The sequence below is a fragment of the Mesocricetus auratus genome, unplaced genomic scaffold, assembly GCF_017639785.1.
Source record: "Mesocricetus auratus isolate SY011 unplaced genomic scaffold, BCM_Maur_2.0 Super-Scaffold_100020, whole genome shotgun sequence".
NCBI lineage: Eukaryota > Metazoa > Chordata > Mammalia > Rodentia > Cricetidae > Mesocricetus > Mesocricetus auratus.
Genome location: NW_024429201.1, coordinates 19,741,676 through 19,765,285, shown reverse-complemented (window position 1 = coordinate 19,765,285; position 23,610 = coordinate 19,741,676). Strand labels below are relative to the sequence as shown.

The 23,610-nt window shown below is 45.1% G+C and overlaps 1 long non-coding RNA gene across 1 annotated transcript in view; it reads left to right on the top strand.

Moving 5' to 3' along the window:
* Positions 1 to 10,829, top strand: part of LOC121133169 — a 142,874-nt gene extending 132,045 nt beyond the window's left edge. Inside the window, exon 4 of the long non-coding RNA XR_005869941.1 lies at positions 9,733 to 10,829. This is a non-coding gene — a long non-coding RNA (uncharacterized LOC121133169). The remainder of the gene's footprint in view (positions 1 to 9,732) is intronic.
* The last annotated feature ends 12,781 nt before the right edge of the window (positions 10,830 to 23,610 follow it).

The window sequence follows — 23,610 nt, the reverse complement described above, 5'->3', positions numbered from 1 at the left end:
AGGCATTTAGAGTTTTGCTCTTTCATACATGTGTGCGCACACACACACACCACATCTATACACCTACAATATACACACCTACACACATGCCACACCACACAAACACACATATCACACACAGTCACACAAACACACCACACACACATACACACACACCATACTACATATATACAGACATCTTATTACACAAACACCATACCATACACACTACACATCATACGAAGTACATACACCACACACATACCACACCATACACACCACACACATACACACACATCACATACCATATATAAACATACTACACACATCATATCACATAAACACAAGCATACCACACATACATCATACCACACATACACACACTTCACACACACACATCACACCACACAAACACAAACATACCACACACACACCTCACAAACACACATACACATACATCTGACACACATATACACATACCTCACACACATATACACACCACACACACACAACCTCAAAAAACACACATACATCTGACACACATATATAGATACCTCACACACACACCACACACACACACACACACACACACACACACACACACACACACACACCTACCTTACTAGATTCTGTCAGCTTGATCAGCAAAACAGTTCGGCTGTGTCTCCTCTGCTGCCTACCTCTGGGGTCTAAGCAGCAGTTGCACATCTGGAGTATCCTAATTGCCTCCTGTCTGCCTTCCTGAGTTTACCCACCCCTTGTGATGGTCGAAGAACATTTGTTTCAACTTGGCAGCTTGACTAGGCTGTTGTACTCAACTGTTGTGGTTAAATGTCAGTATAGAAGTTACTATTCAGGCATTTAAAAAGGATATAATTGACATTTTAAATTAGTAGACTCTGAGTAAAACAGATTACCATGCAAAATGGGGTGATAGCCTACCAATTAGGCCAAAGACTAGAACTTCCTGAGGAAGAAGGAATTGGGACTCCAGCCTGACCCAGAAAACCTGGGACTCATGACTGCATCGTCAACTCTTAGGTGAATGAGTGTCTAGCTTGTGGCCTCACTTTATACATCTTACATCATCACCTTCCACAACTCTCTCTCTCTCTCTCTCTCTCTCTCTCTCTCTCTCTCTCTCTCTCTCTCTCTCTCTCTCCCCTCCCTACATAGTAAGTTTTATTCTCTGGATCCCTGACAAGCATCCCTTTCTCCATTGAGCAGTCAGAGAGAGCTTCTGAAAGAGAAAATCAGCATGTCACTTCTCTTATGGAAACCTGCTTAGATGGCCCTCTATGAACTACTGGCCCGTTGTTCCTTTTCTGGCGTCTTCCTCTGTTCTCCTGCTCAAGCTAGTATAAGCTGAGGAGTGCTGAAGGATCACGTGGCTACTATTATGGGCAGACATAATTCAAAGACAAGAGAGGAGTTCCATGCCGGAGGCCTGCTGGCAATCAGAATAAGGAGGTAGAAAGTCTTCCAGGGCTCCGTAGCTCCTCTTCGCTTGGCTACTGGGTTAGTTACTTTGGTCCTTGCTGCCACCAGCTTCCTGACAAGAATCAGTTTAAGGGAGGAGGAGGTTATCTAGGCTTATAGTTTGAGGGATGCAGCCTAACGTGGTGCTGCAGGAGCCTGAGGCGACTGGTCACATTGCAGTTACAGCCAGGAAGCAGGGAGAAGTGAACGTTACTGCTCACCTCACTTTCCCTTTGTGATTCAGCCCAGGTCCCCAGCCCACGCATGCGAACTTGTAGCTAATAATAATCAGCACCGCCACCCTTTCCTTACTCTTCTTGCAAAACCTCACAGTAACTGGTCCATACCGCAAGAGACTGAGTCATTCAAAAGACACAGAATGAATGCCCGCTATCTGTCAAACAGTGTGGGTAAAGCCTCCTGGACAAGACACAGAGGAAGTCCAGCAGAAGGCTCAGGAGCACAGTGCTTGCTGTGCAGACGCCAAGACCTGAGTTTGATCCCTAGCATCTATAAACGTGAGTCAGGCGTGTCAGCAGGTGCCTGTAATTCCGGTTCAGGGGAGGCGGGGACAGATGACCCCTGGGGCTTACTGACTGGGCAGGTTAGCTGAATCAGTGAGCCCCAGTTCAGTGAGAGTGTCTCTTAAAAAAAAATAAAATGGAGAGTGACTGAAGAAGACATGAAACGCTGGCTTCTGGTCGCCCCATAAGTATAGGCACCCCCACCCCAACCACACTCCATGTGTTCACGATGAAACTATTGCCTCCATAGAACCTATGTCCCTGTAGAAGATTTGGGTGGGAGGGTACGCAGGAGGTAGGAGAAGTGTGAAAAAGGGGTCACATATGTAAGCCAGCAGTTGTGTTAAAGGGCTTTGGAGAAAATGAAACAAGGGAGAAAATTGGAGGACACCAAACACAGTGTGTACGTGTGGTGGGGGGTTGGGGGGTGGGGAGGGTGGGGGGTCTTGAGGATGAAATGGCCTCTAACAGGGAAACCTGTGAAAACCAAAAAGGTAGGGAGAGCCAGGCAGCAGTCAGATCCCAGAGGAGGGGGGAGGGAGGGAATGTAGGAGGGAGGGAGGGAGGGAGGGAGGGAGGGAGGGAGGGAGGGAGGGAGGGAGGGAGGGAGGGAGGGAGAGAGAGAGAGAGAGGGCACTGGGGGTTGGTTAAGCCACTGCACTTGATCTGGGCAAGACAGGGGATTATTAGACAGTTTTGATCAGAGTAATTCTACTGTCTGATTCACCTTTTTGGTGTTATTTTGTTTTTCGAGACATGGTTTTTCTGTGAAACAGTCACTGTGGTTGTCCTGGAACTCACTCTATACACCAGGCTGGCCTCCAACTCACAGGGATCCTCCTGCCTCTGTCTCCCCAGTGCTGGGATTAAAGGCATGGGGTGAGCCACCACTGACCAGGATCGGATTCACTTTTTAAATGTTGGCTTTACTTTTTAATGTGATACATAGAAGCATAAGCCTCATGTGAGCTTATGGGACTGACACTTGCCAGCAAGCCTCACTCTGGCTACTCTGTTGCAGCACTTTGTAGGCAGACAAGAGCAGAAGACAGAGGTCTATCTAAATGCAGTTCCAGTCCTTATGAAGAGTGATAAGGATGGAGGGGGAAGCCTAGAGTTCCCCACTCTACAGGAATAGGCCAGCATCCATTCTTTGTAAAGGGTTTTTTGGAACAGACAGGGTAGAGACCAAAACATGGCCAAAACATAATTAAAGTCCTATTTTAATAACTCTCCAGGTGGCTGACATACCATCTGTGAGCAGAACATCATCGAATATGATCACCTAAACTCATTTATCACCCACCGAACCACCTCCTTGGGGCGACTTGGGTAGCCCTTGTTCCAAAAAGGGAAATTCAATTTTAACAAACAATGTTCAGTGAATTATTTAATTAGTAAGCAGCCTTTGCATATTTCATAGAATGTTTTTATCTCTGTTCTGAAATTAGTTGATAACTCCTTGCAAAGCTCTGTAGTCATCCCATTGATATGAGACAGGTCACAAATGCCCTGATGGGATGGCTGAGAGAGATAGCACTGCATGGCATTACCCTTTCACAAACATGACCATTTATCTAGTTGGTGCAAAGGGCCCTGAGGTCATTTTCAAAACTTTCCCCCACCTTATCGGAAGGAGATAAATGAAATGAATTGAAATGTTGGGGAGCTTATTAAGATAGTTTGAGGATTACGGTTCGGTAGAAAGTTAGATAACCTCCAGGAATCTCAATTGGGAATGCCTCCATCTCTTCGCTTCTTGAGTGAACAGTAGTGCCCCTTGGGGACAGAATAGAAGGATGAAGTTGCTTTCCCTGGACAGTGAGGTCTCCATGCCTCTTCCCGGGGATGGTGAATCCACTCTGCTTAGAGAATAGACAGAACAAAAAGCATCAGGCTGGTTCCGGAATCCAGATGCCACAGGAGTTCAAGTCCCAAGGTGACCTTCAAAATCTCCCAGAGTTTGCAGTTTTGAGGAAGGGGATAATAGCCTGAGCAATGGCTTGGGAGAATGTTCTCTCTGGCTTCCCTGGACATGCCAACAATGGTTTCATATGGTAGAAGGTGCCTGCTGGTCTATTCCATTGTGCCCATAGTTCCATATGAGGAGAAAGATCAGAGATTTATGCACCTTGGTCTTCTCACACATGTATCTATTGACGTTTGGCACCAAGAGGCAATGACAAATTTTCATTGTTTTTTTATTTTACTCATTATAGTAAGCTATGACAAAAGAATACATTCTTATATATTCATAGGGATTGGATAAAATAGAGCATAGGTCATAAAAATACTTAACTTGCTGACTTGAACCCAGAGAGTAACAAAAACAAACATTGCTCAGCTTGGTCCTAAATTAAGGCCAGGAAACTGGAAAGCAGACTGTGGCACTCGAGGCCAGGCTCTGGCGTCAGTTTGTGGTGGAAAGGCTTCCTAGTCACTACTGTCTCTAGTCTCCACAGATGCTTGGCTGGGAAACCAGTGTTGTTCTCAGCTAGTTGAGCTGAAGGGACCCCTCATGGTGACATGTTCCTCAGTGGACATCTCAAATGTAAAGGCCTAAAATGATCTGAAAGAAGCTTTGGAGACCATGGGATGATTTGACCACAACTGACTTGGATGAGAAAGTGGGAGAGAGAATCATAGGCTAAATTCAAACACTAGACACCCCAATCCCCACTTCTTTATTTGTGTTGAATGACCAGGCTGAACATAGGAGGAAGAGGGAGGCTTGACTCTCCAAGGGCCTGCAGAGGGTTAGGAAGCAGCAGTCTCCTCAGGAAACACCAGGATGCTTCCAACTTGGCCATGGGGCTTGACATCAAATCAATGATGGTGAGGAGGTCATCGAATGAAGGAGGAGTAGGGCAGACTCTTTTCCTAAAGACATGACCTGGACACCTCTTGTTCTGAAAGGGATTTGGACTACTTCTGTTGGAAGGGACCAGAATGTCTCATCACAGTTGTGGCTCTTTGGTCAACCCATCCAGCACAGTGTCTGTAGGAAGACTGTGTCTACAGCAAGAGGTGTGTTTGGAAAGCTTGGAAGCAAGCAGGAGGAATATGTAGAGAAAACTGGAAATGTCCAAAAGTTGTGGGTACTGGATGGGAGGCTGAGTTTGACTTTTGTTTGTTCCTGGAGCCCAGCTAAGTGGATGGTGAAGTCTATTTAGAAACCAAAGACACAGTGAGCTCCTATTCCTCTTATAACAGGATTCCAAAGTGCTGACAAAGTTTTATTGGATCCAATGTGTCTCCACTTCCAGTGCCATGGTTCGCTTTGTAAAAGTGTGAACCAAAGAACCAAGTACTCACAGCCTGTACACATGCATGCACATACACATTCATGCACATATATGTTCAAGTGTACATATACTGTTTGCATACACACATGTGATGCTTATATACATGCACATGCACTGCACACCTGCACACTGTATTTGCTTACCCGAACACATACTTCTGGGAGGGGAAGTATCCATGCTTTCAAATTCTTGAGGAAGTTTAGACTGGCTGGTATCTCTGGAAGTCAAGGGTGGAGAAAATGTGGGGTCTTCCTTCACTGTGGCATGGGGAGGTGACCCAGAAGGTAGGACTGAGGGAATTCCCTGAGCCTGGGAGGATGGGAGAGAGGCAGATGGATAGAAGCATGAGAAAGCAGATTGGATTTCTGCTCAGTCATCAGATCAAGTTACCCTTCCTTCCCCTGAGACACTTCATGTCATGTTCCTGACGAAAATGCTCCAACTTCCAGCATAGACCTTGGACTCTTCAGTTCAGACCTCAAAGAAACAGCCTCAAGTCATGAACTCAGAGACTTAAAGCAAATCTTTTCTTGACACCATTTGTCTCCAAGTGTCGAGAGTCACTTTAAAGGGCCCTTCGTTTGTAGCTCAACCTCTTTTAAGAAGGACTGAAGACATAGTGCTGGGTGGACAGCAGAGACACCACAGTTAAACCCAATCCACTCAGCCTCTTTCCAAAGTTCCTTCCTCCTCTTCCCGTTGTGCTGAGTACCTGTGTTCATGTCCTACACTAAGTATCTTCGGCAGCAGGTGCAAAATGGCCCAGAGCCTTCAGATTCTCACAAAGAACTTTCACATCCTCTCTTTTTACCTGAAAAGGGAAAGTTTACCCTTTTGCTTTTGAGTCCTTACAAAAGAAACAAGTGGCTAAAAACGCAAAACCAAATGTGTGTTAGTTTCCAAACACGGTTTCTGCTCTTTGTTTCCTTGCTCACGTCATCGCGTGCTGTATTGTGAAACTGAAGAAAAACAGGAGACTATGTATGCTACCCGCTAGAGTAGTGGTTCTCAACCTGTGACTCACGAGCCCTCTGGGGTTGAACATTTTCATGGGGGTTGTATATCAGATATCCTGCACAGAGTAACAAAATTACAGTTATGAAGTAGTAACAAAAATAATTTTATGGTTGGGGTCACCATAGCATGAAGGTTGAGAATCCCTGTCCTAGATTCTCTCTAGGTGATAATTTCTTTGCCTAGTTAACTCATAAATGTCACAGCATTGTTACCCACTCATCTTAAAATAATTATTTCTATACTTATTCACCGTCTTCTCCCTTTCCATGAAAGTTTGGAGGCAGTCACTTGAAATAATGTACTTCTATACTTCTCAGTTAAAACTAAAGCTAGAATTACATATTTATAATATTTTTTGTCATTCAATATAAATGATAATACTTTGAGTTATTGCAAGTTTCCTGGATGGTATAACATTTGAAATTTGTGGCCAGTAATGACATTTGCTTAGCCTGGTTTAATACAAATTTGCCAATTTGTTTTTTGACAGCACTCTTCCTGATGCCATCCCACTATCACGAAATGTAGTTAGGGATATACATGCTCGTGGATCTAATGGACTCCTGGGGTAGACATAGATGTGGGTACATTTGACATCTGTGGTAACTGGTATTAAGGAAAGAAAGAGGTTCTAAGTGAACATATAATCGAAGACCCCAACTTAGGCTGGCGGTTGGAGAGAGTCTCCCCATGACTGAGAGCTGAAGAGGAGTGGAAGCTGGCTCCTGTGGGGCAGGGTGGGGCTGAGGTGAGGGACCTTCCTTCCTCATGCAAGTCTATCCCATCTGAGTAGAAGGCTGCCCTCTCATTGAGCTAAGGAGACAGCCTAGGCAGCCAGTTCATTCTCTGTGACATATGGCCATCCATTTTAGTCTTTATTAACACTGAACTTTCCTTAGAGAGAGAAAAGGAAAAAAAGGGAGAAATCACTGAAGCCCTGGGGGAAAGTAAACCCCACAAGATGAGAAGGCAGATGGCATGTAGGAGGTGGAGGGCTTAGAAGGGAGATGCCAAAGATAACACCCAGTTTTTGCAACAAGACTGGGCTATTTTTACATGTATCATACAGATAGTTCAACTGTGGTCTGGGATGTAGACTGTCATTCTCTGGTATCGTGAAGCAATGCATACTGGGAACCTGAAGAATTGAACATATTTCCAATCGTGTGCTCACTAACTGATTGCTGTCAGTATCAGCCTTTACCCATGAAGGGACTAGATGTGACGCTTACAAGGCCCAGAGCAGGCACAGGGGCATTTGCAACCAGAGATGGTTTACTTGAAGACTAGAAAGTCAATATGCCTTTCTTTGATACATTTTTTTCTTTTTTGATTTTCAGAGGGGATGATATGAACCTTCTGCTCTCTTTGGCAGAGGTTCTTCTTTTGAAAATACGATATTCTCCCTCTTCTAGACTCCTGTGAGCTCAGTATGGTGTACTAAGCTAGGCCTTAGTGAAGTATTGAACAGATAGATTATGGCTTTCAGGGTTGATAGGACATTGATTAAATAACCAGCACGAGCAGAGATGTGTGTGTGTGTGTGTGTGTGTGTGTGTGTGACAATTATACATATTTATTTATTTTGGAGTTTTGAGACAGGGTCTTGCTCTGTAGCCAGGACCTACCTTGTCCTCCAACAGATAGATTATGGCTTTCAGGGTTGATAGGACATTGATTAAATAACCAGCACGAGCAGAGATGTGTGTGTGTGTGTGTGACAATTATACATATTTATTTATTTTGGAGTTTTGAGACAGGGTCTTGCTCTGTAGCCAGGACCTACCTTGTCCTCCAATCAGTTCTTCCTCAGCCTCCAGAGCACTGGGATAGTAGGTGTGAGCCACCATATCCAGCTCAACACAATAATATTAATATATGCCATTGAAGGAGCCTTCTGGCTCTGTTGGTTAAGTGAGAATCTAGGAATGTTATAGAGAAGGGAAGAGAGGAAGCAAGGAGGGAAGGAAGGAGAGAGAATGACAGCATGCACAAAATACACCCCAGAAGCTGGGGTTGGTGGCTCACGCCTTTAATCCCAGCACTCGGGAGGCAGAGGCAGGCGGATCTCTGTGAGTTCGAGGCCAGCCTGGTCTACAAAGTGAGTTCCAGGACAGCCTCTAAAAAACAATACAGAGAGACCCTGTCTCGAAAAAACAAAAACAAAAAACAAAACAAAACAAAACAAAACCACCCCAGAGCCCTTGAAAGAACTGATCTCCAAGGACTGAAACTGGGGGGGGGGGCTGGAAAAAAAAGAGGAAGCCAAGGGCTAGGAGAAGTCTTTTTATGCTTTCATGCCTGTTGAGCAACTTGAAATTCCAATAGTGCCCATTCCTACCATGGTGATTCCTCTTCAGCAGTGAGTTCAGGACTAAAATAAATAGGAGCAGAGTTGGAACAGGGGTAAGGGATGTGCTGCCAGGAACAGCCCTTTAGGAATGGATTCCTCTGGCCTCCTTTTGGTCTTTGGAGTAGCAGCACAGTGAGTAACTGTGAGTGGTCCAAATACATAAAGGAGGGCCCTTTTGCAGGGCTTGCCTTTGGAGAAACACTACCAACCTGTAGAAGTAGTCTGGAGAACTCTCTGTGATTCAACCACCCTTTTAATTTTGTCTTCAGAATGTAAGTACCAGAATTATAGTCATGGGAATGATTCCTTTTGACAGATGGGAACCAATTTCACAAATTCCTGAGGAACTCTGACTTTTATCTAGCCACCAGATGTTCTATAGAGCAGCTTGAACTTATTTCTAGACATACCAACAACCTTTTGGAGTGTGGGGAATTGGAGCCTCCTTTGGACCTGATGGGGTACCTCTTGGTTCACGTGGTAGTTTTAGAGAGAGTAAGGTGATTTGGGCCAAAATATGGTTTCCCAGAATTATCCCTACAGAAGTGGGACCCAGGATTCCTTGCTTCTGTCCGACTTCTGCTCTCAATCCCACCCCTGTTGTAATTCTAAAAAGCTGTGTGAGAGAGAAAGGTTCCATGTGACAAGAGTTCACATGGAGGGGTTTTTATTAGGGGAAAGGGATCATAAAGAGAGGAAGGGGAGGGGGGAGGCCAGCCTCTGGGGAAGAAATAGTGAGAGAGGAAAAAGAGGCACTGAGGAGGGGCAAACAGCCAGTGAGGGGGGAGAAAGAGAGAAAGATGGGAGGTGGGCAAGGCCCTTTTAAAAGGAAATGTAGTAAGTATGCGCAGGTGGTGCTCTTAGTGCCTGCAGCTGAGGGCATATCCTGTTAGAACTCCAAGGGCAGGCCAGTACAAATGCCTGAATACTAACAACCCCTTCCTCCAGGAACTAGAAAGCAGCCACTTTTTGCTTTTCTTTTGGTTACAGTATACTGGGATATGCTTCTTGTTTAAATGTGGTAGTAAATTTTGGATTTTCTTTTCTATTTTTCTGTCTTTTTCTCTCGTTACAGCAATGCTTTTGGAGCAAAACAAAACCTCAGCTTTTGAGTTCACAACACCATCTTGACTGGAATTCATGCCAACACTGCCTAAAATCTATGACTCATACAGAGATGCTGGAGGTTTCTAAAATGAAGTTCCTATGAGAACCTTAGAAGAAGAGTGAATGAGCAAGGAGAGGAAAGTGGGGAAGGTGGACAGTGACCCAACTTGCAGACCAAGAGAATATGAAACCCCAACACCACAGCGGCTGGGAGCCTGAGGGTGGGTAATATAGAACGGGTCCCTCCAAAGTCCCGTGCTAGAAACTTAATCCAAAATGAGTCTGTTGATGGTGTTGCTTGGAGGGATGGCCTTGGGGAAGTAATTGAGGTTGGATGACGGCATGAGGGTAGCATTAGTGGTTTTAAATAAAGATGAAGAGAGACTTCAACTAGCACACATGTTTGGTCTCATCATTCCATCGACTACCATGATGTTCCCATCCAAGAAGAAGACTTAGGTTTCCTAGTCTGCAGAGCTTTGAGGCAAATCTACATTTATCCTGAGATGGACAACTCTGGAGGATGAGCTTCAGGTAGACTCATTTGAAAATCAATAATTATCCAGCAAAATAGAAACAGAACATAAGTCCTATGACAATAGAAAACTAAAACAAGTGAAACTCTGCAAGTACTTCACAAGCCAAAATGAAGGGATCGGACCCTCACCCAGACCCCTGCCTTAGTAGCAAGACAGGCTGCAAAAAAGACCTGACAAGACAAAGGCCCCTGACTCAGCACATGTGCTTCGTTTCCGGACTTCTGACCTTGAAGGAGCTGCCCTAGGTCAGATACCCTCCAGGTGGCAAGGAACCAATCAGAAGTTAGATGGACATGCTTTCCAGGCATTCTGGTAAAAGTGGCATAACACTGATGTGCAGAACATAGCAACCACCTTGGGAGGGCCTATAACAACCAGTTGACCAATCAGCACAGGATAGGCTGGTCAAGTTCGGAAATACACCAATCCTGAGACTGTTGCATACCCCCTAGATATTCCCTTTGTTCCCCCCAATAAACTCCCCCTCGAAGCCCCTTGGGGTACTTCTTCCTCCACCCACAAATGAATGAAGGGCCTGAGTTAATGCAGGTAACTCTATAAACAATAAGACTCTTTGCATCTGAAAGTGTCTCTTGGTGATTTGGGGGTTCAGAATTTGGGCACAACAAGAGTAGTGAAGGAAAGGTGAATTTAGACATTTTTAGGTTGAAATGAAGGTGAGAAACTGTTGTGTGATATTCTGTAGCTCTGGAGAATGGCAAAGTTTGTTTTGAATCAGAGGGCAGAGCTAGTTACTAGCTGAGCAAATTAACCATAGAGCTTTTGGAGGTCTGAGAACAGATAGAGAGGCAGGAAGTTGTAGGGCGGAGCTTAGAAATGGTCTCAGCCCTCTTTGATGGAGGAACAAAAGAGATAGGAGGTCACTGATTGATTCTCTGCTGCTTTTCTGATCACTCGGGTTCTTACTGTCTCCCAAGTTTTTATTGAAAAAGAATAATTAGGTAAACACATCAAGAAAGTTTGTCTGAAAGGGATCAATTCCTACTTGCCCACCCCCTGTCAAAAAAATGCCAAACCAATTAACAAAACTTCAATACCATAGTGGGATTAGATATTATATGACACCATGCTTAGCAAATAAACAAAAAGAATCTCTTTTTTTGTTTTTGGATTTTTGAGACAGAGTTTCTCTGTAGCTTTGGAGGCTGTGTGGATCAGGCTGGTCTCAAACTCACAGAGATTCTCCTGCCTCTGCCTCCCGATTAAAGACGTGCCTCTGCTAGGATTAAAGACGTGCACCACCAACACCTGGCCCAAAAAAAAATCTCTTAATTGTCCATAAACACTATTGGAAGTAAGTAGAGTTGTAGAGAGGAAAAGATGCGAGCTGCTTGGCTCAGTTGGTGCTATAGAAATGAACACCTAGATGCCCATTCCTGATGATAAACTTGACGTTTACCCTATATGCCATCCTAGAACCTTCATCCAGTGACTGATGGAAGCAGAAGCAAACACCCACAGTTAAACACTGAACTGAGCCCATGGAACCCACTGACAGAGAGAGAGGAGCGATGAGCAAATTGGCAAAGAATGGGCTGGCAGCCGGGCGTTGGTGGCTCAGGCTGAGCACTGGTGGCAAACGCCTTTAATCCCAGCACTTGGGAGGCAGAGACAGGTAGATCTCTGTGAGTTCTAGACCAGCCTGGTCTACAGAGTGAGTTCCAGTCCAGGACAGCCTCCAAAACAATACAAAGAAACCCTGTCTTGAAAAACAAAATAACAAAACAAAACAAAACAAAAAAAGAATGGGCAGGGCGAAACCAGCAGAAACAGCTGATCTGAACAAGGGGAAGTTCTTGGACTCCAGACCCACAGCTGGGAGGCCAGCAGGGGACTGATCCAGAACCCCTGAGTGTGAGAGTCAGTGAGGAGGCCTGGGAAACCTACGGGGCCCTAGGCAGTGGATCAGTGTTTATCCCTGGCATACAAATGGACTCCGTGTGTCCATAACACAAAGAGGGATGCTCTCTCAGCCTGGACTCTTAGGGGATGGTCTGGACCCTGCCCTGAGCGAAATGACAGACTCTGGATATCCCCTATGTGGAAGGAAGTGGGGATAGGGTGGGAGGCTGGGGGGGGATGGTGAGGGGGTGCAGGAGGAGGGGAGGGAGAGGGAACTGGGATTGACATGTGAAGCAAGCTATTTAAAATTAATAAAGAAAGAAGGAAATGAACACCTAGGAGGACAAGGCCACTCTTGAGGCCGCTGGGGGTCCACAGCAGTGCTTTACTGCAGCCACGAAGGGGAGCGTGGCCTTTTCTCCTCCCTGCTACATACATGCTTATTACTAAGGCCCTTGCGGGAGCCTGTTCTTCTGCCTTCCCTCTGGGGAAGGGACTGTCCTGGCTCTGCAATCCGGGGAAGTCAAAGCAAAGCTTTCTGGCTAGGGTGTAAACTGTGGGGCTTTCCTGAGCCTACACCTGTTCCCATTGTGTGTTATACTTCCAGAGGCCACCAAAATGACCCAGCTTGGTGAAGGAGAAAAAGAAGCCTGTTCAAGCATGGCCCGATTTCCGGCATGGAGCTATGCTAATTGCTGATGGGAGAAAGGCAGACTCCTTTAGTGCAGCCAGAAAAAGGACGCTCTTGGCTGACATCTGGGAGGCTGTCCTGGCTTTCAGGGCAGACGGAAGCCGCCGGCTGCCTCCTGCCTCCTGAGCCATTGTGTTGGGGCTGGGATGTGGACCAGGCCCTGTTCAGGAGGGGCCGAGTCAATGTGAGTTGAATGGATCATGGAGGAGTAGCCGGGAGTCTAGAGACCAGGAGTCCTTCTGAGTCCTAAGACCCCCTCTCAGCATAGCCTGGCCTTCTTTATCCTCTTCAACAAAAGACTGATTGACAAGATTCTTTTCAAAGTCCCTTAGCCCTAAGAAGAGTTGCTGGAAGAGGAGGGAGGGGGAGGGGCGCGCGGGGGCACAGACAGTGGTTTAATTGGAAGCCGAGGGAACAATTCAAGTTTGAAATCAAAACGATAAAATGGCAGAGAAGAAAATATCCAGTCTGTCTCTCCTCAAAGAGATCAAGAGGTTTTTAGATCTGTTCTCATCAAAGTTTTCCTCCCCTTTCTCTAAAGACGGAAAATCACGGTGCATTTAACCCCCAGCTCTCGGTGGCGACCTCTGAACTTCAGCTGTTTCTGTGTAGCTACCAGTTTTCACATTTAAGGTGGAAAAGTTTCAGCCAGTGATCTTAAAAGCACTGTGGGGCCTTACTAATGGACATACGGCAGGACATCGCAGAGGTGCGACGGATGTTTGCCGCTTCTTCTGCTACTCAGTTCTAATCCTCTTCCCTTTTCTTGCAGATAGATGGAAAGAAAAACCAAGCAAAACAAAACCAAAAAGCGAAAGGCCCACCATTTTAGAGCCAGGATGGTAAACTAATTCAGCATTTGCTCATACTTGTCGAGAAGCAGCACCGAGACAGATGCTGAGGACCTGGGGGCAAGGAGGACTTAAAGAGCATGCGCACAACTGTAGAGGCAGAGGGCAGAGGACACAGGTTGGACAAAGGAAAGCAGAATTGTGCATTGTGATAAGGCCTATAAAATAGACCAGGGACAGAGGTAGTGGACCTGTAAGGTATCGCTGTACCCGGCTGGGTACCCAGGAAGGGGAGGGACTTTGTAAAGGCAGACTTAATGCTAAGAGTGGAGACAGACGAAAACTGCTATTCCTGAGAGTGGTTATCGAGACAGATACTGCTTTTCTGCCCAGCAGAATTCATGGTGTCCACTTGTGAAACTTAGCTGAGTTCTCTGCCAGCCCCTAAGTTCACCTGACGAGGCTTTCACAGGTGAGCCTTGTCAGGGCTCCGTAGGCCTATCACAGACCCTGACAGCGGTAGACTTGGTGCTTTATCTCTTGGAGGGATTAAACACTAGTCAAAACACTTGTAAAATTTGGGACAAAAACACCTCTCCTCCTTTTGTTGTTACTATTACGCTTTTATCAATAGAAGATCAAAGAATGGGAAGTGGCATTGAATGATGATGTAATAATTCACCTATTAACAAATGTATATAGAGCTATGAACGGCTCCCTCGGGTTCCAGCTCAAGGCATAGTCTTGTGCCCATGTTCTCCTTTTCGCCTTTCGATTTCCCTGAATTCCACCCCAAGAGATACAAAGCCAGGGTAGTTTCAAACACCACATTAATTGGACCATACGGTGTGACAAATGTCTACTTCTTGGGGAGACCTTTTGCTTCTTAGCATCTGTATTCTTCCAGGTTAAATTCCAAAGGCAGTTTGAGGCAAAGAGGTTTTCAAAAGCTGCAGTGGCAGCAGCAGCAGCATAGAAGATCCACGGTCCCCATGGTTACCACCCTATAGCCTCACAACTCGGGAGATCTGTTATTGTACACAAACAGGGCCATGTTCAAACAGTCTTCCCAGACTTTTCAATTGCTCTCTTGCATCTTATGTAACTGAAAGGTGAGGAACTATTGGTTCCACCTTCTGCTCTTTTCATTTCATAATCATTGACATTTCAGAAGGATAAATGTATAAGTAAATTGACAAAAGATGCGTGGAGCCAAGAAAGGGAAATAAACAGTCAGGGTCTTCCCAGCTGTCAGTGTTTTTATCACAATGTTTGTCATCAGATAGTTGATGTCACTGAGTGAACCAAACATTTGAAATAGGCAGAATTTAGACATTGTGATTACTCCCGTGTCTCAGAAAGACCCAATAACCAAACAAAACGTCACATCGTTTAAGGGCCCCTTCTCCCTTCATCTCCCCTTTCCTTTTTAAGATCTCTCTCTCTCTCTCTCTCTCTCTCTCTCTCTCTCTCTCTCTCTCATCTCTCACACACACACACACACACACACACACACACACACACACACACAGAGAGAGAGACAGAGAGAGAGAGAGAGAGAGATGTGTGGGTATCTGAAAAAGCCAGAATAATAAGTGTATCTAGTCCCTGTAGCCAGAGTTACAGACAGTTACACAACATGGGAGCTGGGAATAGCACTTGGGTCCTTTGGAAGAGTATCAAGTACCACCCTATCCCCATTTCCATTTAAATTTAATCTTAATAGATAACAATGACCTTGTGAGAATTCAAATGACTTTCTAATCTAGAGAGGGAAGAGCCTGAAAAAGCTTATTTGCAGCCCCTATTTGCAAAATTGTCAATTCAGAAGTTAATATTTGCAGATGGTTTTGAGAGGTTGGGAATACATTACCCTCTTCCACTCTTGTTTGATATTACATTTTCAATTTTTACTCCTTGCTTAAAGACTTTGGTGTTAGAGGCAAAACTTTGATGGTATTTTGGGAGACAGTTCCCATGCTAAAATAAATTGAGGAGTTGTTAAAAAAAAAGGCTCACACCCAGACCCACTCAAGACCAATTCAATCACATTCTCCCCTTTATTAAATTTGCAGCCAAGGCTAAGACCACAGGTCTGGGACTCAGACACCTGTGGGTATTGAGCAAAAAATCCCAGACAGGTGGTGACTCAGCTGGTAACAGGAACTTGACCCAAACAAGAAGTGGGAATTCAGCAGGTGGTCCAAAGATAGTCTCTCAGGGTTAGAGCAGGGAGAGGCATGGCTTGGGGCTGGAAGGATGAAACAGTGAGGTTACAGGGATAGCACACGCCATCTGCCCAAGTCACGCCATTCTGTCCCCAGAGAGGAGCTTAAACATTGAGTTTCACCCAGGAGTAGGAGAAGCCTTCAAACAGACAACTGTCTAGAATGAATCAACCAGCATGGAGAAAAGTAGGTTGGAGGAGGTGAGCTTTTCCAGAACCAGTGAAAAATGTGCAGGCATGACAGAGGGCACCGATAGTCATGCCAGTTTGATCTGGGGGCCTAAGAAGGATCAGAAGCAGCAGCAACAGCAACAACAATAGTAACAGCATCAGCAGCATCAACAACAATAGTAACAGCATCAGCATCATCAACAACAACAGTAACAGCATCAGCATCATCAACAACAATAGTAACAGCATCATCATCATCAACAACAGTAACAGCATCAGCATCATCAACAACAATAGTAACAGCATCAGCATCATCAACAACAACAGTAACAGTAGCAGCAGCGTCAACAACAATAGTAACAGCATCAGCATCATCAACAACAACAGTAACAGTAGCAGCAGCGTCAACAACAACATCGTCAACAACAACATCAGCAGCAGCAGCAGCGGCGGTGGCAGTGGCAGCAAGAGCCAGGGTGTTGCACTGTAGGTCTGGCCCCTGCCAGCTGCAGTGTCAGGTGTACCTTGGGAAGCATCCAGATTGGATTTCCTGGTCTTCCCAATATCGTCTTCTCTCATCAGCCCCCAACAGACTGCAATTGTGGCAAACCAATAGAAGTTTTGAAGGACCTACATTCTCTCCCTCCTTCACCAGCATCCCCGCCCCCCTTATTTTCTGCCCGAGAAAGAGTTTCAGGTAACCAAGGCTGGTGTCAAGTTCACAGTAAAGCTGTAGCTGACCTTGAACTTCTGATCCTCTAGCCTTTACCTCAGGAGTGCTGGGATCATAGGCACTCACTGCTCTGACCAGTTTTAAGCATCACTCACTGGCAGATTGAACTCAGGGCTTCCAGAAAGCTAGACAAGTACTGTCCCAGCTGAGCTACATGGGGTGAGAGACACTGTTCCTATTTAATAGAAAACGTGGAGAATCAGCGATATTAAGAAACTTTTTAAAGGTCGGCTAGACACAAAATGACAGAAGCAGAGTCAAGTTCACATGGAAATGATTGTGAAGCTCTGTTGTTTCCCATGTGGATCTTAGCCATACAAGCTGTTGTGTCCTGTGCTTGGCCCCTCATAGACCAGCTCAGGGAAATGACCTGGACTCAAGATTGCCTAAGACTTGCTAGCCAGTGCCTGTGTTTTATTAAAGTCATCTACAAAAAGGCATGTTCTGAGGGGCTACTTCAGTGTCTTGTACTTTGATACCCCATAATATCCTAGAGAAAATTAAACAAGTTCTTTTCAAAGTTAATGCTACAGAAAAGGTTGTTTCCTCCCCCAACCTCGGCCAACATCGGGTGTAGTGAGTATGGAGAACAGGCATAGATAGTGTCCAGACAGAGAAAGCCAGAGATCAAGTCCAGCCTCTTTTCCTAGTGACTTGCCATGGATTTCACCCTCCAGGGTCCCTGAAACTGCACTTAGAACGCAATGTGCCATCACCAGGAGGGTCTGTATAATAACCCAATGCTAGTTCTCCTTGGAACATCCCCCCCCCCACTTCAAAGCCTTATAGGACCTTAGGAGTCTCAATTAGCCCATGAGAAAACTATCTGGCAAGGGTTTTCTTGAGGTCACACAAGGAGGGGATGAGCAGGGTGGCTGCCCCGAGCTAAACAGGTGGGAAACTAGAGACACACTTTATGATGAGAAAAAAACAAGCTTCAGACTAAGTGAGCTCATGGCAGTTCTTCCTGTGTTTTATGGGTTTCCCAGGAGACATGTCCTGAGAAGGGAGAGAAGCTGGATTCTCTGAAAGTCTCAGGGGACTTAGGCTGGGCGTTGGAGGCAGAGAGGCTTTTAGGAAATGAAGGGGCAGGGTGGCCTTTGGGGCCACTAGATGACCACAGGGAGAGGAACAGAGAAACCACTCAGTCCCTGGTTGACTGCTACTGATCCTGCTCAAAAGTCCCAGGCTTCAGCTTTGTAGGTAACATCCCTCCTCTTCCTCATCTCCTGGCAAAGGTAAACCTTCCTTCCTTCTTCTTTCCTTCCTTCCTTCCTTCCTTCCTTCCTTCCTTCCTTCCTTCCTTCCTCCCTCCCTCCCTCCCTCCCTCCCTCCCTCCCTCCCTCCCTCCCTCCCTCCCTTCCTTCCTTCCTTCCTTTCTTCCTGTCTTTTTATTTCTCAGGACCACGTCTCACTATGCAGTCCCCCTCCCCATCCTGGAACTCACTCTGTAGACCAGGCTGATCTGGAACTCCCAGGGATCCACCTGCCTCTGCCTCCCGAGTACTGGGACCAAGCTAGGGTAGGCATTTCTAGCAGGGAATCCAAAGCAAGAGGTTACTACCCGCCTCTCCACACCCATGTGAGAGTTTATTGCAGTTGGCAGTCACCTCAGGATCTTTGGGCTGTGAAAATGATTAAAGTGTTGTTTCTCACTGCTTGGCTTATGTACTTCCTTTGAGGCTGACAAAGAACAAGGATTTATTGGTGACTGTTAGCACTGGCTAAGATTAAAATGACAATGGAAGTCTGCCTAAATGAATGAATCTGACTGCAGTGATGATCTGTGGCTATTGAATAGTAACAAAACACTGAGCTGCATCTAGATGATTAGTTACTTTTCTCATCATTAGGACCAAATCCTTGACAGAAGCCACTCCAGACAGGAAAGGTTTATTACAGCTCACGGTTTCGGAGGGGACAGTCCATTGTGATGCAGAAAGCACATGGACTAGAGTAACTCATCTCCCGTAGTGGAAGCTTGAGACACAGTGCCTCACATCCTGGCAAACCCAGAAGGTCTTCTGCTGTGAGAGCCTGAAGCAGGTATGACCTTTAAGGCCCAATGCTAGCCACACACTTTTGCTAGCTAGTCTGCACAGTCCTAGGTTCCATGACCTCCCAGACAACACCAGCAGGTGAGAACCAAGGGTTCCATCACATGAGCCTATGGGGGACATTTCATATCCAAAGCATAGCAACAAATGTGTGCAAAATGCAAGTACAAAAATTCATGCAAAATGCATATAAGTGTAATTCCCTTTCTGCTGCTGTTTTGTTTTTTGCTTTAATTCTAGATCAGCAGATTGGAGTTCTATAATAAATCCTATTGGCAATGAGGGAGCCATTCAATTATTTGTTTTGTTTTGTTTTCAGGTGAATCAATATCTCAAAATAGTTTTCAAGCAAGCTGAGTACAGACTGCTTCTGTGTGTGTGTGTGTGATATGCTATACATATTCCCTTCAATATTTTAAGAGCTATCTTTCTCACACCTAATTTATAGTGAAGCTTTTGTATATGTGTTCAATTCAGCTCAAAATGAGTCTTTTCAAAGCACTCAAATTGGTTTTCATAGAAACTATTATTTTTTTCTATCAATGCTCTGAGTTAATTAGCCACACAATTATTATAATAAAAGCACTACTAGTATAAACAGGCATGGTAACAACCAGGGCTGATCCTTGGCAAGCTCACAACTCAAATTGGTAGTGGTGAAGGGGAAGCAGGGAGCAGACTGGCTGAGGACTTTCTCTATTATGTAGACACTGGGTGATTAATTTTATATAGAGAAGAAGCTTAGAGAGGTAGTTAAGTGGAGACCAATGAAGAGGGGTTCTCCTGTATATGTACCCCAGATTTGTTGCCACCCCGGCCCTCCAGAATCCTGCAACCATTTGAGAGCATTCCCTAGAAGTATAACTTCCACAAGCCTTACCTACCACACTGGTCTCTGCCTGAAATCATCGTTTAGAATCAAGGATTTCTGTTCCCTCACCTGAAATGAGCACTTAACTCACACTCAGTTGTCCATGTCTTGGGAACATTCTGGAAAAGGAAAGCCAGGTCAGCTGGATTCCTCTAGCACAGAATTACCCCTGAGAAATAAAGACACTCAACAAGTTGGTGATGAGCTCTCGAGAGATCATGCTGTAAGATTTGAATAGGTAATTGGGCTCATTTGGATTTGAAGACTGGAAGTACACAGTTGGAGCAGGCCAGGAACATTAGATCTGTAGTTTGGTCAGTTATATAAAGAAACAGAATATCCATCAGAGAGAGGAAATAAAGAGTGGCAGGTCCTCAGGCTTCCTGGCTGTCATCTTTCATAGACTCACCATTTCCTGAGTTCCTACAGTCAGCATCCTTTTAGCTTGAGCTAGAATGAATAGGTGTCCGGCCCTTGCAATCAAATTAGATTAGGAAACAAAGTGAGGCCAAGTAAGTGCTAAACTCTATATTACTGCATATTAAGAACACACAAGAGCTCCAAGGTTAAGGGGTCGGTGAAAATCTCCATCTGTCTACACTTCTATTTTCCAGACTTGGAAGATAGGTCCAAATAACCCAGTGCATTGTTTCTGCCCATTACACTTCAAACTCCACAGCCTCTATCTGTTGATGCCTGGCTTTGGTCATTAGCAGGCCCAGCGTCCTATCCTCCTCTTGGCTCTTCCTGCTTTGACTTTGTGTTCCAGAGCAGGATCTCCATCTCTTCACTTGAAGTCCTGATGTCTACCTGCTTAAGTAGCGTGGATCTCAGTGTCCCCTTCTTTCTCCTGGAGAACTTTCAAGATTGGCATTGCCATAGCAGCTGCCCACTGAGATCCCTCCTGATGTTGGCCATGTAGCTCCCTGCGGTGGTTTGAATAGGAATGGCCTCCATGGGTTCATGTATTCAAATGCTTACTCACCGGGGAGTACCAGAATTAGGAAGTGTGGTCTTGTTGGAGGAAGTGTGACATTGAAGTTGGTGTTGAGGTTTCAAAAGCTCACACCAGGCCCAGTCTCTTTCTCTTTCTCTATTTGTAGGTTAAGATGTAACTCTCAGCTACTGCTCCACGCCATGTGTGACACCATGCTCCCTGTCATGATGATAATGGACTAAACCTCTGAAAAAACTGTAAGCAAGCTCTCTATTAAATACTTTCTTTTATAAAAGTTGCCTTGGTCTTGGTCTCTTCACAGCAACAGAACAGTAACTAAGACATTCCCTGGAATCATTCTTTACTATTGACTTTGGGAATGAACCTCTCCTAGCCACCAAAACTTCTCCATAGCATCTTTCTCTTTTCTTCTTCTTATTTCAACCCTTGTCATCCTGTAATTTTATAAACAAAGTGGCATTTGGCTGCCCTTGGAAGGTGTGGTCTGACAAAGGGACAGGAGGAAGGCAGGGGAATGTTAATGTTTTATACCAGCTTCATTCTCACTGGCCTTTAAATGATGCTCATGTTTTTAGTAATAACATGGTATTTTTTTTAAAGGATGAGGAGAAATGTGTTAGCATATTGACCAGTATACTGGCTGATTTTTATTCTCAATATGACATGAATTTAGTCATTTGAGAAGAAGGAAACTCAACTGAGAAATTGATTGCTGTGGGAGAGCCAAGCCCACTGTGAGTGGTGTCATCCCTAGGTAGGAGCACCTGGGCTGTGTAAGAATTCAAGCTGAGTAAGCTAGAGGGAACAAGCCACTAAGCAGCATTCCTTCAGCTTCTGCCTCTGAACCCTTGACTTCCTGCTTATGTCCTTCCATGATGAACTGTGACCTGGAACTATAAGCTGAAATGAACTCATCCCTCCTTCAAGTTGCTTTTGGCTACAGTGTTTGTCACAGCTACAGAGATCAATACATGTGTTCATTTGCTGCAGTATGAAAATTTTAGTAACTAATGATGTGGGTCATGTTTCTTGTAGTTGTGACAAGCTGCAGGCAAAATGGATTCAGGAGCATTGTCAGGAAGGTTTTCAACCATTCCAGTTGGAAGAAGGAGCAGAAAAGGAGTGACCATCACAATAGTTACTATATTTCAGCTTATGGATAAAAGAAAAAAATACTGATATCTCCTGAGTCCCTGGGAAAGGACAGCTACCACTGCCTTAGACACATGGTTGATGAGAGATGTGCTTCTGTATATGTTTCTCTCTCTCTCTTTTTTTTTTTTTTTTTTTTTTTTTTTTTTGGTTTTTCCAGACAGAGTTTCTCTGTAGCTTTGGAGGCTGTCCTGGAACTCACTTTGTAGACCAGGCTGGCCTCGAACTCGCAGAGATCCGCCTGCCTCCGCCTCCTGAGTGCTGGGATTAAAGGCGTGTGCCACCACCGCCCAACGTATGTTTCTCTTATTGATTGACAAATAAAACACTGATTGACTGATTGACCAGGCAGGAAGGACAGGCAGGGCTAGAAGGTGAAGAGAATTCTGGGAAACGTAGGCAGACAAAGTTGTCATGTAGAGCCCAGGAAGAGAGGGTGCACCAGACTTTCTCCAGTAAGCCAAGACCACGTGGAAATATGTAGATTAAAAGAAATGAGTTAATAATCAAGACAGAGCTACCCAATAAGAAGCCCAAACCACCCACCAACAGTTTTATAATTAATATAAGTCTCTGTGTGTTCTTTTGGGGCTGAGAAGGGTGGCAGGATCTGCCAGACCAGAAAATTTCCATCAACTCATGGTCCTTGGAGTAAGTCAACTTCTACAACCTTTATATGATTAGAAATTATTTCTTTAGCTTTAATCTTTATTGGATTATATTGTCCCTTTTAAACAGCATGCATTCTAACCTCTTCTAACACTAGCCAATCTACAGGTGAGTCAATGATTGGTGGCCACAGTTTGCGTTTAAAACTCATCTATACAAACGGGCCTCAGTAATCAAAGGGGGTAGCATTGTGCGATAGAAGTCAAAGTAAAACCCAGGAGACCTAAAAGTTGGGGCTGAAGAATCTGTGATGGTCTGTTGGTGAGGAAAGCTGTGTGTGTGGGTGCAGCCACAGAGCTGATGCAGGCATGAGCTGGCTGTGAGGAGACAGAGGTACCCACAGGCAGAGATCCCTGTTCCTTCCTGCCGAAGGAAGGCTCTGACACTTTGTTCAATGCACAGATGCCCCTGGGAGCCAGGAGGCTGCTGTCCCCTATGTGCTCTGGTCTTGGGTCAGCTTCCACAGCTGAATTTGAGTCCTCTAAGTCCCTTCTTACTCTTGGGGGACTTATATTTGCTTCAAAACCATCAACATTTCTATGTCTTGCTCTGGGTTCTCTTTTATTGCTGCTCTCATCTGGCTCCCCAGTCCTTCTCTCCCCCACTGTTACTCGTGGTGTCCAGCATGCTCACTAACTGTCATCTACGGCCTTCAAAGACCGGGCTCTGCCAGCGTGCTGCTGTCCTGAGGGAAGAGTCAGTTGCCGCTTGTCGCCTTCTGTAACCTTCAAGGTTTGCATCTTCCCAGAGTGAGCCGCTGCTCATTCCCAAAGGCCTTTTGGGGGGTATTTTGGTTTGCAGTTTTTCTGAAGACTAGAGAGCACCAGATGTCTGAAGAATACCAGTAGGCTATTAATGCTGTGTTCCTTCTTTTTCCTTCATTCTCTGTGTACTCCCCCCTTCCCCCTTTGCCAGCAAGAGCTTGCCTTTCAAAGTCCCTTGCTTATTTTAAAATTAGTTTTAATTCTGTAAGCTCAGACCAGTTGAGCTGCAGAGGGCAAATGAGTCAAGATGTTTATTGTGCTAAATTTCCAGAAAAGTCAACCCGATTTAAAAATTGACCTCAAGTAATGAACAAAATAAAAATTGTTAGATAATTATAAAACAGTAATAGTACCGATCCT